We start from the raw sequence: 13572 nt of genomic DNA, 5'->3' as shown, positions 1-13572 counted from the left end.
CAAACAACCACCCTTAAAGTTCTGCGAGGCAAGAATCCAATTCTTTCCCCCAATACCACAGAAAATCTAAATATTAACTTCCTAGATGACACAAAGGAGTAAACATTGCTAAAATGTGTTATAGAAAGTACTAAAAATGTCTCTGCAAACTTCTGGAACTCAGAAAGGCTGTTAACAAGGCAAAATCACAAGGGAAAATAAAGCACAGATTAAAAGCATTCTATATTTTCTACTAAAGACTAGTGAGCTCCTTGAGGACAGGCACGGAATCATATACTCTTTGTGTCTGTCTTACTCACCACTGGGGTCCAGCACAATGTGTTTCTAACAAATGAGAACAAACAAGCATTTCTGCATTACTAGAACATCAATCTTAACAACACGTCTTTCAGTAAACTTCAGTTATCATAAAATATTCCAATTTTTCATTCCTACAAATATGGAGAGTTCAGTTGTAGATATTTTTTCAGAGAACATTCTATGAACCAAATAAAGAATTTACATTCTGACACTTTAAAAAAAAGACCTAAACTATATGCTGTTATCAGTGATTTTTCTAATTTGCTATCCTACTACATCTCCCAAAGGCTTTCAATCTCTATCTATCTCATCAGTACCTCTTTTTCTCTCTCTGGGGATTCATATCCTTCCCGAAGATCGACAATTACAGTTACACTCTTATTTCTATCCCTTCTGCCACAAACAAGGTCTTCCTTTCCAGGTATCCTTCTCAGGGTAGGATCGTCACTGTGACACTGTCCTGTTTAAGACCGTGGGTGCTAGAGCCGGCCAAAATGAGCTCAAATCCTGACTCTGTTGTCACTCTTACCATGATGGATAAATTAATTAAGATTTCATTGTTTTAGTTCTTCATCTTCAAAATGGGGATAATAATAGAACCTACCTAATAGGGTTGCTGTTTGATTTAATGAGTTAATTTTTTTTAACTTAGAATATCTGCCACCTCGTAAGTGCTCAGTAAATGTTGTATTAATTTTCTTACTGAATTCATCGGCCGAAGTAGAGCAGATGATGCATAAGGTTGAGAGATTGGAAAAAAAATGTAATATTTAAAGATTTAAAGGAAAAGGAAGAAGGAGCTGACCAGGTACAATATAAGAAGTGACTGGCAGTAATGACAGTCCAGTTAACTAACATGAGATTGCTGACGCAGCAATGGCACTCCCAGGTATACATCTAAGAAAAATGAAAACATCTATCTACATAAAAACTTGTACACAAATGTTCACAGCATCATTATTCACAATAGCCAAAAAGTGGAAACAACAAAATGCCCATCAACTGAAGAGAGGACAAATAAAATGCAGTTTATCCATACAATGGAAATTCCGTATATAAAAAGGTATGAAGGTAGGTGGGGGATGGGTAATTGGGTGATGGGCATTAAGGAGGGCACTTGATGTAAGGAGCACTGAGTGTTGTATGCAACTGATGAATCACTAAATTCTACCCCTGAAACTAATAATACAGTATATGTTAACTGAATTGAAATTCAATAAAAAGTAAAAAATTAAATAAAATAAAAAGGTACGAATATAGATATACACTACAATATGGATGTATTTTGAAAATATTATGTTAAGTGAGAGAAGTCAGTCATAAAGCACCACAGATGGTATGATCCCATTTATATGAAATGTTCAGAATAGGCAACTCTAGAGAGACAGAAAGAAAGCAACTACTGGTTGTCTAGGGCCAGGAGAGGAGGGTTGGTTGGGGTCGATGGGGGGTAGACTAAATGGGACAGGATTTCTTTCTGGAGTGTTGAAAATGTTCTAAAATTGATTATGGTGATGGTTGCATACTTCTGTGAATATTTTTTTAAAAAAATTTCATCCTGGGGTGCCCAGCTGGCTCAGTCAGGGGAGTATGCAACTCTTGATCTTGGAGTCATAAGTTCAAGCCCCATTCTGGACAAAGAGATTACTTTAAGAAATAAAAAGAAAAATGAAAACTTTCATTGTGTAATTTAAATGGTTGAATTGCATGGGAAATGAGTTATGTAGCAATTATATTCAATAAATATGAATTCTATATCGATTATATATCAATACATATGCAAATTTTTAAAAAGCAGCAAAGCAGAAGAAAATGGTCTCAACATTCATTACACTGTTCACACAGTAGGCTTTGCAGCATATAACTTTAGTCCCTTCCCTTTCTAATTTAGAACTGATTTCTTGAAACATTTGGTCACATTTTCCTATATAATTTCATGCTTAATTCCATCATTTTCTAATTCCATCATTTTATAATTCCATCATTTTCTAATTCCATCATTTTCTTATTCCATCATTTTCCCACTGTAGACATCTTACATTTGACCTAACTTAAGAAGATATTTGTCCTGGTTACCCAATGCCCTGAATTTCAAGGATCATTCTGAGTCTAAATGTCTTCTGATATCTGTTGTGACTTTTAGATAAAGTATAGAGCACTAATTAGGTAGGCATTAATTTGAGAACACCTTTGCTTTTAAAGACACTTTAAAAAAACACTTAGTGCTGAAAGTTCTGTGAAGAGATATCTGCTCCAATGGGGGACCAGGACCTGCCTTTTGTAAGGGAGAAAAAAGGCTTAATGTGCTCCCACAATTAGTGAGGCCATTTACTTTTTGGAGAACCTATCACTTTTACCAAATCATATCCTGTTCCCTGAACCTTTGATTAGTCATGTGTACATACAGACCTGATTTCAGTGCTTGCTGACGAGTCTTGCACAACATCATCAAAGGTTTATTATCTCTAGAGACTAAGAACACTTACAATATGCAGGAAGAGATTTCTGCCATTTACTTTAAAACCGAGTAAGTGGGTATTAATGATTAACTCATGATCTTCATCAATTTTTAAAAAATAAGTCTTCATATACTGTATTCTTATTTTTTCCTCTCTCTTTCTCTCTTACACACATGCACACAGGCATGTATTTTTTTTTCCAGGAGTTGAAGTAAAATAAGTGTAAGTCCATGTCCCTGGATATTCACTGAAAACATTCCTGGAGTACTGGCATTTTGCCTTTTCAATCTTAACACATGAGACCTGAATATATCCACATTTTTCTACACCCATTGATAAAGAATTAAATTGTTCACCTTTTGGAAAAGTGTTAACATATGTCTCAAGATACTTCTGCATCAATGGTTTTCCAATAAGTTATCAAACCATCATAATTAGAGGGGTAGACACAGTACTACAAGAAGAAATAAAAAGGGGGAACCCTGGGTGCCTCATCGGTTGGGCACCTGCCTTTGGCCCAAGGCATGACCCTGGAGTACCAGGATCGAGTCCCATGTCAGGCTCCCTGCTTCTCCTTCTGCCTGTGTCTGCCGTGCTCTCTCTCTGTGTTTCTCATGAATAAATAAATAAAAATCTTAAAAAAAAAAAAAAGAAGAAGAAGAAGGAATAAAAAGACCTAGCACATGCCACAAAGACTTATAAGTAAATATTATACCTGATGATCTATCTGGAAACACATATCTAAAGAAATGTTTACAAAAGTAAGCAATTAGGAATACGTTTCTGCGTTTATGACTTAAAGATGGTAATTATCCTCTGTGTTGAAAATGAACACTCTAAAAACTAAATAATTCTTCCTAAACCCCATCTTCATTTTTCTAATATTTAAGGAATTATGAAGGCCCACAACAGTATTTCTCTGGGAAAAAAGTTATTTATATATTCCCTTTGGGCCTATTTTTCAGGAACTTGGTTATGAGTTTGGTTATTCTTCTTAGGGAATAGTCATGGAAAAAACTTGGTACCATTGTTTCATCCAAATGTGTTTTTTTAATTACTTAATGTGCTAATAAAAATTATAATAAATGAAAAGTAATAATAACCCAGAACTTGCTTTTAGCCAAATTATTTCTCAAAGGACACTGAGGGGCCTCTGTTTAAAAAGTAGTGATAGTATCACACGGCAAATAGGAGATAGTTTTCTGCCTTCTAAAGTACTATGCAACATAGATTCACAAACCAACCAAATTCTAAAAGATATATCCTGGGGTTTGCATAATTCCTCTTTTAGCATGTTAATCTTATTTTTAAAAACAACACTATTCATTTGGTATGAAAATTATGAATCATCCTCCCCCTCCCCATGTCTGCTGTCACTTACTGCTCAGTGGTAAGTGCTAATATATGTTGAGTTTCCTTGTAAACTGACACTTTTTCAGAGGTGATGGCAATCAGACCTACTACCTGATTTCTTACCATGATCTTAGGCCCTAAGGATATGTGCTAGTGTTATTTTCAGGCTTGCCAAATGAATAGTGAGAAATATCTGAAGCCTTTGAAAGGTACCACACATTACAACGTTATAATGAACAGACTGTCCTTGCATGCTTCACAAACACCAGTTCAGATATTGAGAGCTTCTGTATTGCTAACAATTTTGTCATTTCAAAACTAAGATTATTCTCATTTTTCAATAAAAGAAGATTTCATTAATGAATGTGGTCAATGGCAGCGACGTCAACAACTGACACTTTTTTCTGCAGGGAGAGGTAGCCAGATTTAGGAAGGCAAGCATCTCTTAAATTAAGTCGATGCAAACAGTTCTAACAAGATTTGGAGCTTTACGTTGGAATCATTAACAAAATTTTCAGGAGAGAGAGGAAAGGAGTGCATTAGAAACATATGGTGAAAAAAATTTTTTTCTGAAACCTTGTAATGAAAATGGATCAAAGTACGAAGTGAAAGATAAAAGTAAAATAATAATAATATTAATAATAATTCAAAAGGAGAAAAATTTTTAAAAACTAAGTAAGTAAGGGAGGAGCAAGTGAACAAGTCTTCCTCCAGTAGTTATCAAGATGCCAGGAAAAGGGAATGGAGTTCTGGGCAGACAGTAGACTGTGCTTTAGTTGTTCCTGTTTGGGAAGTTAATGCTTCGGGAGGCACATTCCCTCTTTCAGGTCAGCGGGGTACCATTTAGTACATTACTGTTCAAGTACCCTGGTGACCTGAATGAATGCGTGCAGCTTCCAGAGGTGCTTCACTTGCAAGCCCGGAGAGCTCAGGCATTAGAAGTGATAAATATTCTATTAATTCTTTCTATTTAATATACCAAACACCCAAAAATGCCAGTAAAAGGAAGTTTCCTTAAAGCGAAAGAACTCCGTTGTGCCAGGAGCTTTGCAGGCAACCAGCAGTTTCTCCCCAACAGGTGTGAAGTTCGACCTTCTAGTTGGCTGCATTCATCCTGGCCGGCTCTTGTGTTACACTGCATCTGCCACATTTTTAAAGGAGTCTGCTAATGCTAACTTGAAGGAATAAAAGTGGGCTCCGAGGGCAGCCCAGGTGGCTCAGTGGTTTAGCACCGCCTTCGGCCCAGGGCCTGATCCTGGAGACCTGGGATCGAGTCCCATGTCGGGCTCCCTGCATGGAGCCTGCTTCTCCCTCTGCCTCTCTTCTCTTCTCTCTCTCTCTCTGTGTGTGTCTCTCATGAATAAATAAATAAAATCTTTTTAAAAAGTGGGTTTCAAAATGATTAAGCCCTAGACAAAATTGTTAGGTTTGCCTCCGGCGCTCTGGCCTTCCTTTTTCTGTCCCACTCTCTGCTCTTTCTATCCTCAAGCACAATAAAAAGTTTTCCTATTAAGCAGCATCTCATAATGTGGGCTAGAACTCCAGCTCAGGATCTATCTGTGAGGACTTAAGTCAGGCATTTTGCTCTGAATCTCAGTTTCCCATTAGGTCAAAATAGAAACAGTAACATATAACTGTTAGGAAGAGTAGAATGAGATAATGCAAGTAAGAAGTCTACCTTATTGTGATTGTTGTCAGCCTGTGTCACTTTTTTAAGTGAATAAATGAGTAAGTCAATTATCAATAGGGTTTTACTGTTGACAGAGTATCTGCCATCAGGAGAAGGAATATTTTGGTAAGATTTCTTCCCAATATCTCATAAATCATATATAGACAATCAATTGCCAACTCTCTTTACAGACGAGGCTTTTCTTGATACAGGACACATATTCATGGATGGAAAAAAAATCAATATTTTAAAACTTTAAAAGCTTCCCTTCCAAACTTGAGTCAAGCGATACAGTTGAGCCTATCAATGGCTCATTTCTTTCCATTTTCAGCTCTGCATTCCACTAATTTTATCAGCAGATAGCATGAGACAAAGAATTTTTCAACCTTAACCTTCCTCTACATTATTCTTTAAAAATTGCCTAATGGGAAAATACAACCTTGACATTTATTCTGTAAGCCACAAGAAGAGAGAGAGATGCTTTTTCTATGCTAGCTAACATTTCCAGTGAAAGAAAGGCTTTAGAAAAATCTGAATCAATAAAGTTTTAAGAATATGGTCCAATATACTTTGATATTGACATGTACATATTTTATAAAATATATGTAAGTATTATACTCAAGGCCACAAAAGTACTTTCCCTTAAAGATGAGAAAATTAGAGTATTAACATAAGATTATAAAACCAAGTGAAATAAAACATTGCCACATGCAACTATCATTATCTATGATAGTAACAACCTGGTTCTTGTAATAATCTATCTTTAAGCAGAACTCTGACTGACAGTATTATAAACTGAACTTACAAAGATTCTTCAGGAGTCAAACTAAATTAGCATCCTGATCCTATATGGGAGTTGACTGAAGTTGTAATCTGACGTTTTGCATTCTTTATTAAGTGGTTTTCTTCTTCGTTTTCTAGGTAATGCGTCAGTAGCATCATCCTCACGTGTGAAGAACACGAATGTTCCAACTAATAGAAAAAGCGCTGTACTGCCTTAGATTCCCACCATAACCCTGTCTAAAGCAGATCAATAAAGTCCTGCAATGCAAGAGGGCAATAAGAGGAAGTCAAGATAATCAAATAGCATTGCTCTGCAACTACTGATGACCCAAGAGAGCAGTCACAGTCCTTTGACTAGCCATTGTTGAAAGAAAAAAAAAAAAAAAACATGGAAGCTTTTGATGGTTGTTATATGGGGTTCAAACCTCAATTTTATTAATATTCCTGCCACACTGGAAGAACAGAGTGAGTCCAGAAGCATCACCTTTTAGAGAAGATGGCTTATACCCTACCACGTTAAGGGAACACAACCTCCATCGAGAGACTGAGCCGGCACATAGTAAGCGCTCCATCAGTGTTTCTGTATTTATTAGAAGCAAGACTTGGGATATCATTCAGGCATTCTGCAAACAGAACTTTAGCCTTTGTGCCTATACCAATCACCACACTCCTTCGAGGTTACAGGATCTGTGAAGATGTTTCTTCATAGGCTACAGGGGGCTGTTGCCACGACGGCCACTCTTATTTGAATAAATCCTATCATCATAAGCTCTCCTGAAATACACTGATAATTTGGGAAAAGTGCCTTTTAAGGCTTGAATTATCTGAATAATGAACAAATCTCCACGTCTAATTGAACTCAGCCTGAGCAGAGGCTCAGACTCAAAGCAAACTTGGTAAAGCATTTCCAGTAGAACTCAGGCAGGCCAGATGTTCTGGAAGCAGAACCACGGTCATTATGCACATGCCAGCTCCTCCTCACTCCACCCCGGGCCAAGACCCTTTCAGCAGCGCGAGGCCTGGTTAACATATGACTCTGGCTGCATTACTGCGTGGCATCCCAGCACCCATTTGAACATTTCAGCAATTTTAAACAAGCTCCACTGACAGGGACTATTAAATTGAAGCCAAAGAAGCACACAGGCAGAGCACATTAATTATGAGGTAACACCTTTGTATGCATTACCTAAATGACCTCAGGGTGGGTGACACAGAAGCGATTTACTACTTTGGGTTGAACCATACCTACACTTCACATGAGACAGGATGAACACGAGTTCGACAAAAACCGTAACATAAATCATCAAGTATGAGTTGACATGGTCCTGAAGTGAAGAGAATGGTAGTGTCAAATTTTTTACTGTGTCTCTGAGATGAGGGGCAGTATGATGTGTGGGGGGTGGTGTGTGTTCAGGAGGGGATGAGTGAGAGAAGCTCCTAGAGTGGGGCCCCACCCTACCCAATCCCCATCCCTGACAAAATCACTACACCCCCTCACACATTCGAATTTCATCCAGATTAAGCAGTTCCTTTAAAACAAAGTGCATCCCGGGAAAGACTTGAAAGTCATTTACTCTTTGGAGGCACTATTCTGCTTTTATGAAAGGGCTTCTTTCCCCTTAATTAGGGGAATGCTAGTTTTCTTTGGGGAATTAGATGGGCAATCTCGCAACATGGAGCATTTCCATGAAGAGAAGGTCTAGGTGGCATAAAATAGGAAGGATTTCAGAGAAACAGAGAAGAGCATAATAGCGTGTGCCTGACCCACAGGGAGATGCTAGCACTGGTTAAGGAAAGACAGGTTGAAAATAAAATAGGAGGATTCCTTCGCACACTTTGCTCCCTTTAAATTTCGCCTGGGTTTGTTAACAATTTCACACACTAAGAATCATTTTATCTATTCTGACATGGATGTAGTAAGTTGCTAATGCTGGGTCTAAAGTAATCCTTTTAGGGGTTGATGGGTATTAACATATATATTTTATATTTGGATAGACAGATTTCTAGTCATTTTTTTTCTACAGGAATACAAAGAGTGTTCTCAGCTCACGATGTAATATATTACTTGCCATGTGAAAGCAGTGAGAAAGTCCATATTTGTGCTGGAGTAGCCGTGTTATAACACATGGCTGTGCTTCAGCAAATGTCAGGCTTAAAAACAGAAGTAGACGTAGCAGATAGGGCTGGCCAATTACGTTGCGATCTGAAAACACTAGTGATTTATTAGTTGCTATTAGCTAACCAGCCCCTTTCCGTTTGATCTGCGTATTTATTAGTTATAAGTATTATGCAAGCTGTATTGTTTCACCACAGAAACTGTTTTTTCAACCTCTGCCTTGTCTTTTTGTATGAGAATACAACAGAATAATTTGAGTTGTGATTACTTTTTTTAAAAAGAAATCCTGCACCTGGAATTAAATTTCACACCGCATTTCAACCTTGAAAGAAACATAAATCTGAAACCAATACAAAAAGTGTAAAAATTTCCATATTCGGGTTAATGTTTAGCAACAGAAAAGAATAACTTTTGTTTATCTCTGAAAACAGCTTTCTTCATCTAAACAAATGACTAGAAAAAGATTAAGAAAAACCTGTTTTTGGTTTCTTAGATACACACACATATTCCAATTTCCTTTTGCACAATGACTTTTATGCAAATGTGTACCACACAATCTCCTGACCTCTTTTACCATCACACCGGGACAATGACAGTTCAATAATTGAAACGGTACATATCTGGTATATTTGATTTTAAATTGCGAAGTTGGACTCAGGCCTATTGAAATGAAAATGCTTGTGATTCTTTGTTAATTCCAAACTGATCGGGTTATTATTCCTACTAGTAAAAAAAAAATGCAAAAAAGTAGGTGAAGCTAATTATTCCATTTTTTTATTTCCCTTCCACATACTTTTCCCAATGTGGCTCCTTGCATTCTCTTCTGTGACCCTCCCCCACACCTTGATTTTAGTTCTTAACCCGGATGCTTTCATCCATAACACGGATAATGAGAAAACTCCAAAAATGTTCCTTGGGGGAATGTTACACTAAAAGTTACCTAGGACTAAGTCCCACGTGTGTTCTTTTGCTCACCATGGAGACAAGCGATTCATTCACTGCTCTCAGCCAATTTGAAATCCAAATATGAAAATAGTATTATGGAATTCAGACAGACTATTCTGCTTCACTACTAGCAGATGCAGGAAGAAAAAAGGCTGGTATAATTAAGCTTTTGACTTTGAACCAGCAAAGCTGTGAACACCTCACTTAAAAATACATATAATATTATAAGAGCAGCTGAAGTGCAGGTGTGGCAAGAGGATTTGCAAGCCCTGCATAGGATGGGGGTAGACCAATCAGCTGGCTGCAAGGTCTTATCTGTTCTGGGACTAAACTAAACTGTAAAACTGAAATATGGCCAAAGTCGTATATGTTCTTCTTTGGTTTGAATGTGTAGCGCTAAGTGGCTTTCATTATATCTTTTTACTCTATTCTTTAGAAGAAGTTTGGGATCAGTTAAAGGGTAGACCAATTGTAATGCTTTAAAAAAAAAATGAGGGTTGGAAGTAAAGGGGTTTCCTTAATACATATCTCTGTTATTCACGTATTCATTCTACAAATTATGAGGACTTATCATGTGAATATCAGTTGACAAAAATATGTAGAGGATGCAAAGGTGTGAAATTGGAAGAATATAATCAAATCTAATTCAGTAGTTAGCTAAGAAACACTGCTTTTGCATCATATCTAGATCTAGATGTCGATATAGATAAACACACGTGCACACTTTACAACACTGACTTGTAGCTATCTGTGCACTCAGCATTTGTTAACCTCACTTTAAATATGCTTTTACACATGGGAAGAGAAGATGAAGGGCAATCTGTAGTTTCATTTTATTGTTTTAATTTCCTAGACCAATTTTGCTTCACCATTAAAATTTCTGGAGGAAAAATCAAAATTTAATAGTGCTTAGCACTTGAGAGAATTGTGCTTGAAGAAGTAAGATTTCCTTAACAATAACAAAATCCCTTTAAAAAAAATTCTAAGGAAAATAATACTGCCAAAAAATGAATACAGCTTTGTTTGTTTTTGCAGTCATCGTTAGCAATAGACATAAAGGTATTCTTTTTTTGAGTCCATATGGAAAGATCATCAACACATTCTGCCTCTGGGTTCTTTGCCAAAATACCATAACCCACAAGCCTTCTACCTTAAACATAAAAGGAAAGGTGTTGTTCTGGTCAAATAAAGAAATAATTTTTACTAGCATACGTCTAATGTTAAAGCTGCTTAAATCCTGCCAAATACATTAAAACAACATCTGTAAAACAGATTTTCATTAAATTGATCAGTTTAAAGTTAAGCAGCTAGGCAGATGATGCTTTTAAGCTAACCCCTAACCTTTAACCTTTAACCTCCTTAAACTGGAAGAAGGACACACACTTCTTTTAGTAATACTGCTCCAGGTTGACAATGCAAGAGGTAAAGTGGTCCATTCAAATCGAACTGACACATAACCACATTTAGAGTGTTATGAATCAATATGTTGTCAATAACGAGGAAAGCTGTTTTCTCACAGCTCTGTATTTGTCTTATAACTGCTACTTGTCACTTTCCCTTAAAGTCTGAATAATTCACGATGCAAAATGATGTAAATTAAACTCTAATGAAAATGAATTTTATATAGGAGATTATTGTCTAGTCATTAACTCAGAAACTATTTTAAGTCTAATTTTAATATTTTAGCCTATTACAAACCATCACTTTTTTCTTCCCAGGCCCAGGCCAATTTGTTAGGTTCTCATTTAAAAGCAATTAATGTTACTTATGAAGCAATTTCATTTTGCCGACATAAGCCGACCAAGCTTGCTAATATTCTCATTACTACACTTGAAAATTCTCTATATCTGACTCATTCAGTTTCTGTAAATCAGTTTCGAAAAGGCATCCTCAACACACTACTACTCTAGAGCATTTTTCTAGTTACTACTGGAAATAATGAATACTCCTTGAAGGATAATGCAAAATAATATAGTTCGATTATCTAATACCAAGTTTCCATAGCTCAAATATTTACCTCCTCAATCTTCTTTTAATTCAAGGTAAGTTTGTTCAAAGTATGCTTTTGTTTGTTGGCTGATCATTTTTAAGCACTATGCTACAAAGACTCTTGAGTATTTAAGAGATAAACAAAGCAGAGTGGGGGACAAGTAAATTTTTATATGCCTTTATAACATTTTTAAGGGGAGAATACATATATCCTTTGGTTCTGGGATCTAAAGCTCTCTGCCTTAAAGCCCTCTTTATAAACAAGCTTTTATCTCATTTGCCTGTTACATTCGAGGGCAATATCCAACTCTCCCTGAAAAGAAACTTCAAGAGTAACTCTGACACTTAGCAAATTGTTCTGCAGATAGTGAGATCAACTCATACTCATGGAAAGAATGGATAAACTTAATACACACACGTTTAAATAATCATCAAACAATTAGATTAAACAACCTTTCCTGAGAAAATAAACAGTAACACTCTACCTTTCTTTAGCTTCCCACATGAGATCAATAAAATAGAAAAATTTGTACATTTATATCTTCTATTCACAACATGTTAATTTAAAGTGTTAGAGGAGCTGCGTGAATATAAACACAGTTCATGAATATTCTATATGGCTCCCAGGGTCCAGATCTATTATTTATACAAACTTAATGTTTGTTGTTTTTTTTTCCTCCTAGGTATTCTAAAAGTTTTAATAGGTCAGGTATCAACAGGAAAAAAAAAAAAGTTGACAATTGAACAGTAAAACCTATGAATTATAATACAATTAATCCTTTCTATTATATTTTCAATACCATCAACTTAGAAGCTTGCCATCCTACATTAGGGCTTGTACTCCCCTCAAACTGTGTAACCCAAATCTAATGCTTTCATTATTGATCCACAGAGCACCGATATCACAGGAACAATGTTACAGATTCTCACGCCACATCTTTAGGTTTTTATGCTCAGTACCTCAATCTAGAATTTGAACTTCAAGAAACAACCCAAACTAATACTGCCAGCCCAACCCAAATAAATAATTCCTGCACCTGCTCCAGAGATCCACAATCTGCCCTTTCTGTTGTGTGTTTATAGTCTGAAATAGTATTAGAAAAGCCATAGGTATTCTAATCGCTGGTTAACTCCTGATAGTATAGTTATCACTGATTTCTAGTATAAATCAATAGATAACACTTGCAAAATGGATTTTGTAATCATATTTAGAGCTTGTTACAATGACTAATGGTTTGCAATATTTTCTGAATTTTAATATCCTCTAGACAAAAGAAGTTTTTAATAAGTTACCAAGTTATTCATCATAGAAATGAATCTGTTACATTTGTACAAGAACCAAGACAGTCCAGCCAACTCAGTAAACAAACTCACAAAATAAATTAACCAGTAATTAGGGTTTAGAAAAAGTCAAGACAAGTTGTGTAGTCAATGGCGTTCACCAGTTGCACATATTCATTACATCTGCATAGTTGTTTTTCCCAGGAAAGATAAAAGTATATTTGCCATTTAATGAACATTTTTATTTGCTCCACTCCCAGTGGGGGTAAGGTCATGCAAAATAACAACTGAGTTAAGTGGAAGACCTTGAACTGATGCTAAGCGAAAATGTGTTTACTCAAAACTTACAGAAAAACAACAACGGAACACACACACACTCACTCACACACACTGTGTTTAGATCGCCCCTGTTGACAGACACCAAACAACAAAAGATGATGCATTCACGAAGTAGCACGGTTTTCGCGATCTGTTCCCTATAACCATGAACACTTAGTCAAGAGTAGTGCCATGTGTGTTTGTTTCTCATCAATCAATAAAAGGAGTAGAACAGTATTATTTTATAGGTGAAAATACTCAGAAAGGTTCTTTTATTTCCGGGAAACCAGTAAAGCAATCAATGCCACCGACATAGGTATAAAAGGGACATATGGCAAATCTTTTAAACACATTCTCCA

At 36.3% G+C, this 13572-nt stretch overlaps 2 protein-coding genes across 2 annotated transcripts in view; one reads left to right on the top strand and one right to left on the bottom strand.

Moving 5' to 3' along the window:
* The window catches only part of ZFHX4 (zinc finger homeobox 4), a 159043-nt gene that overhangs the window by 141337 nt on the left and 4134 nt on the right, over positions 1-13572 (bottom strand).
* Positions 7506-13572, top strand: part of LOC119877729 — a 122082-nt gene continuing 116015 nt past the window's right edge. The window contains exon 1 of the mRNA XM_038579857.1: positions 7506-7728. The gene's annotated coding sequence lies outside the window, so the exon portion shown is untranslated. The remainder of the gene's footprint in view (positions 7729-13572) is intronic.

This window comes from Canis lupus, chromosome 29 (genome assembly GCF_011100685.1).
Source record: "Canis lupus familiaris isolate Mischka breed German Shepherd chromosome 29, alternate assembly UU_Cfam_GSD_1.0, whole genome shotgun sequence".
Taxonomy (NCBI): Eukaryota; Metazoa; Chordata; class Mammalia; order Carnivora; family Canidae; genus Canis; species Canis lupus.
This window is presented reverse-complemented; position numbering and strand designations above follow the sequence as displayed.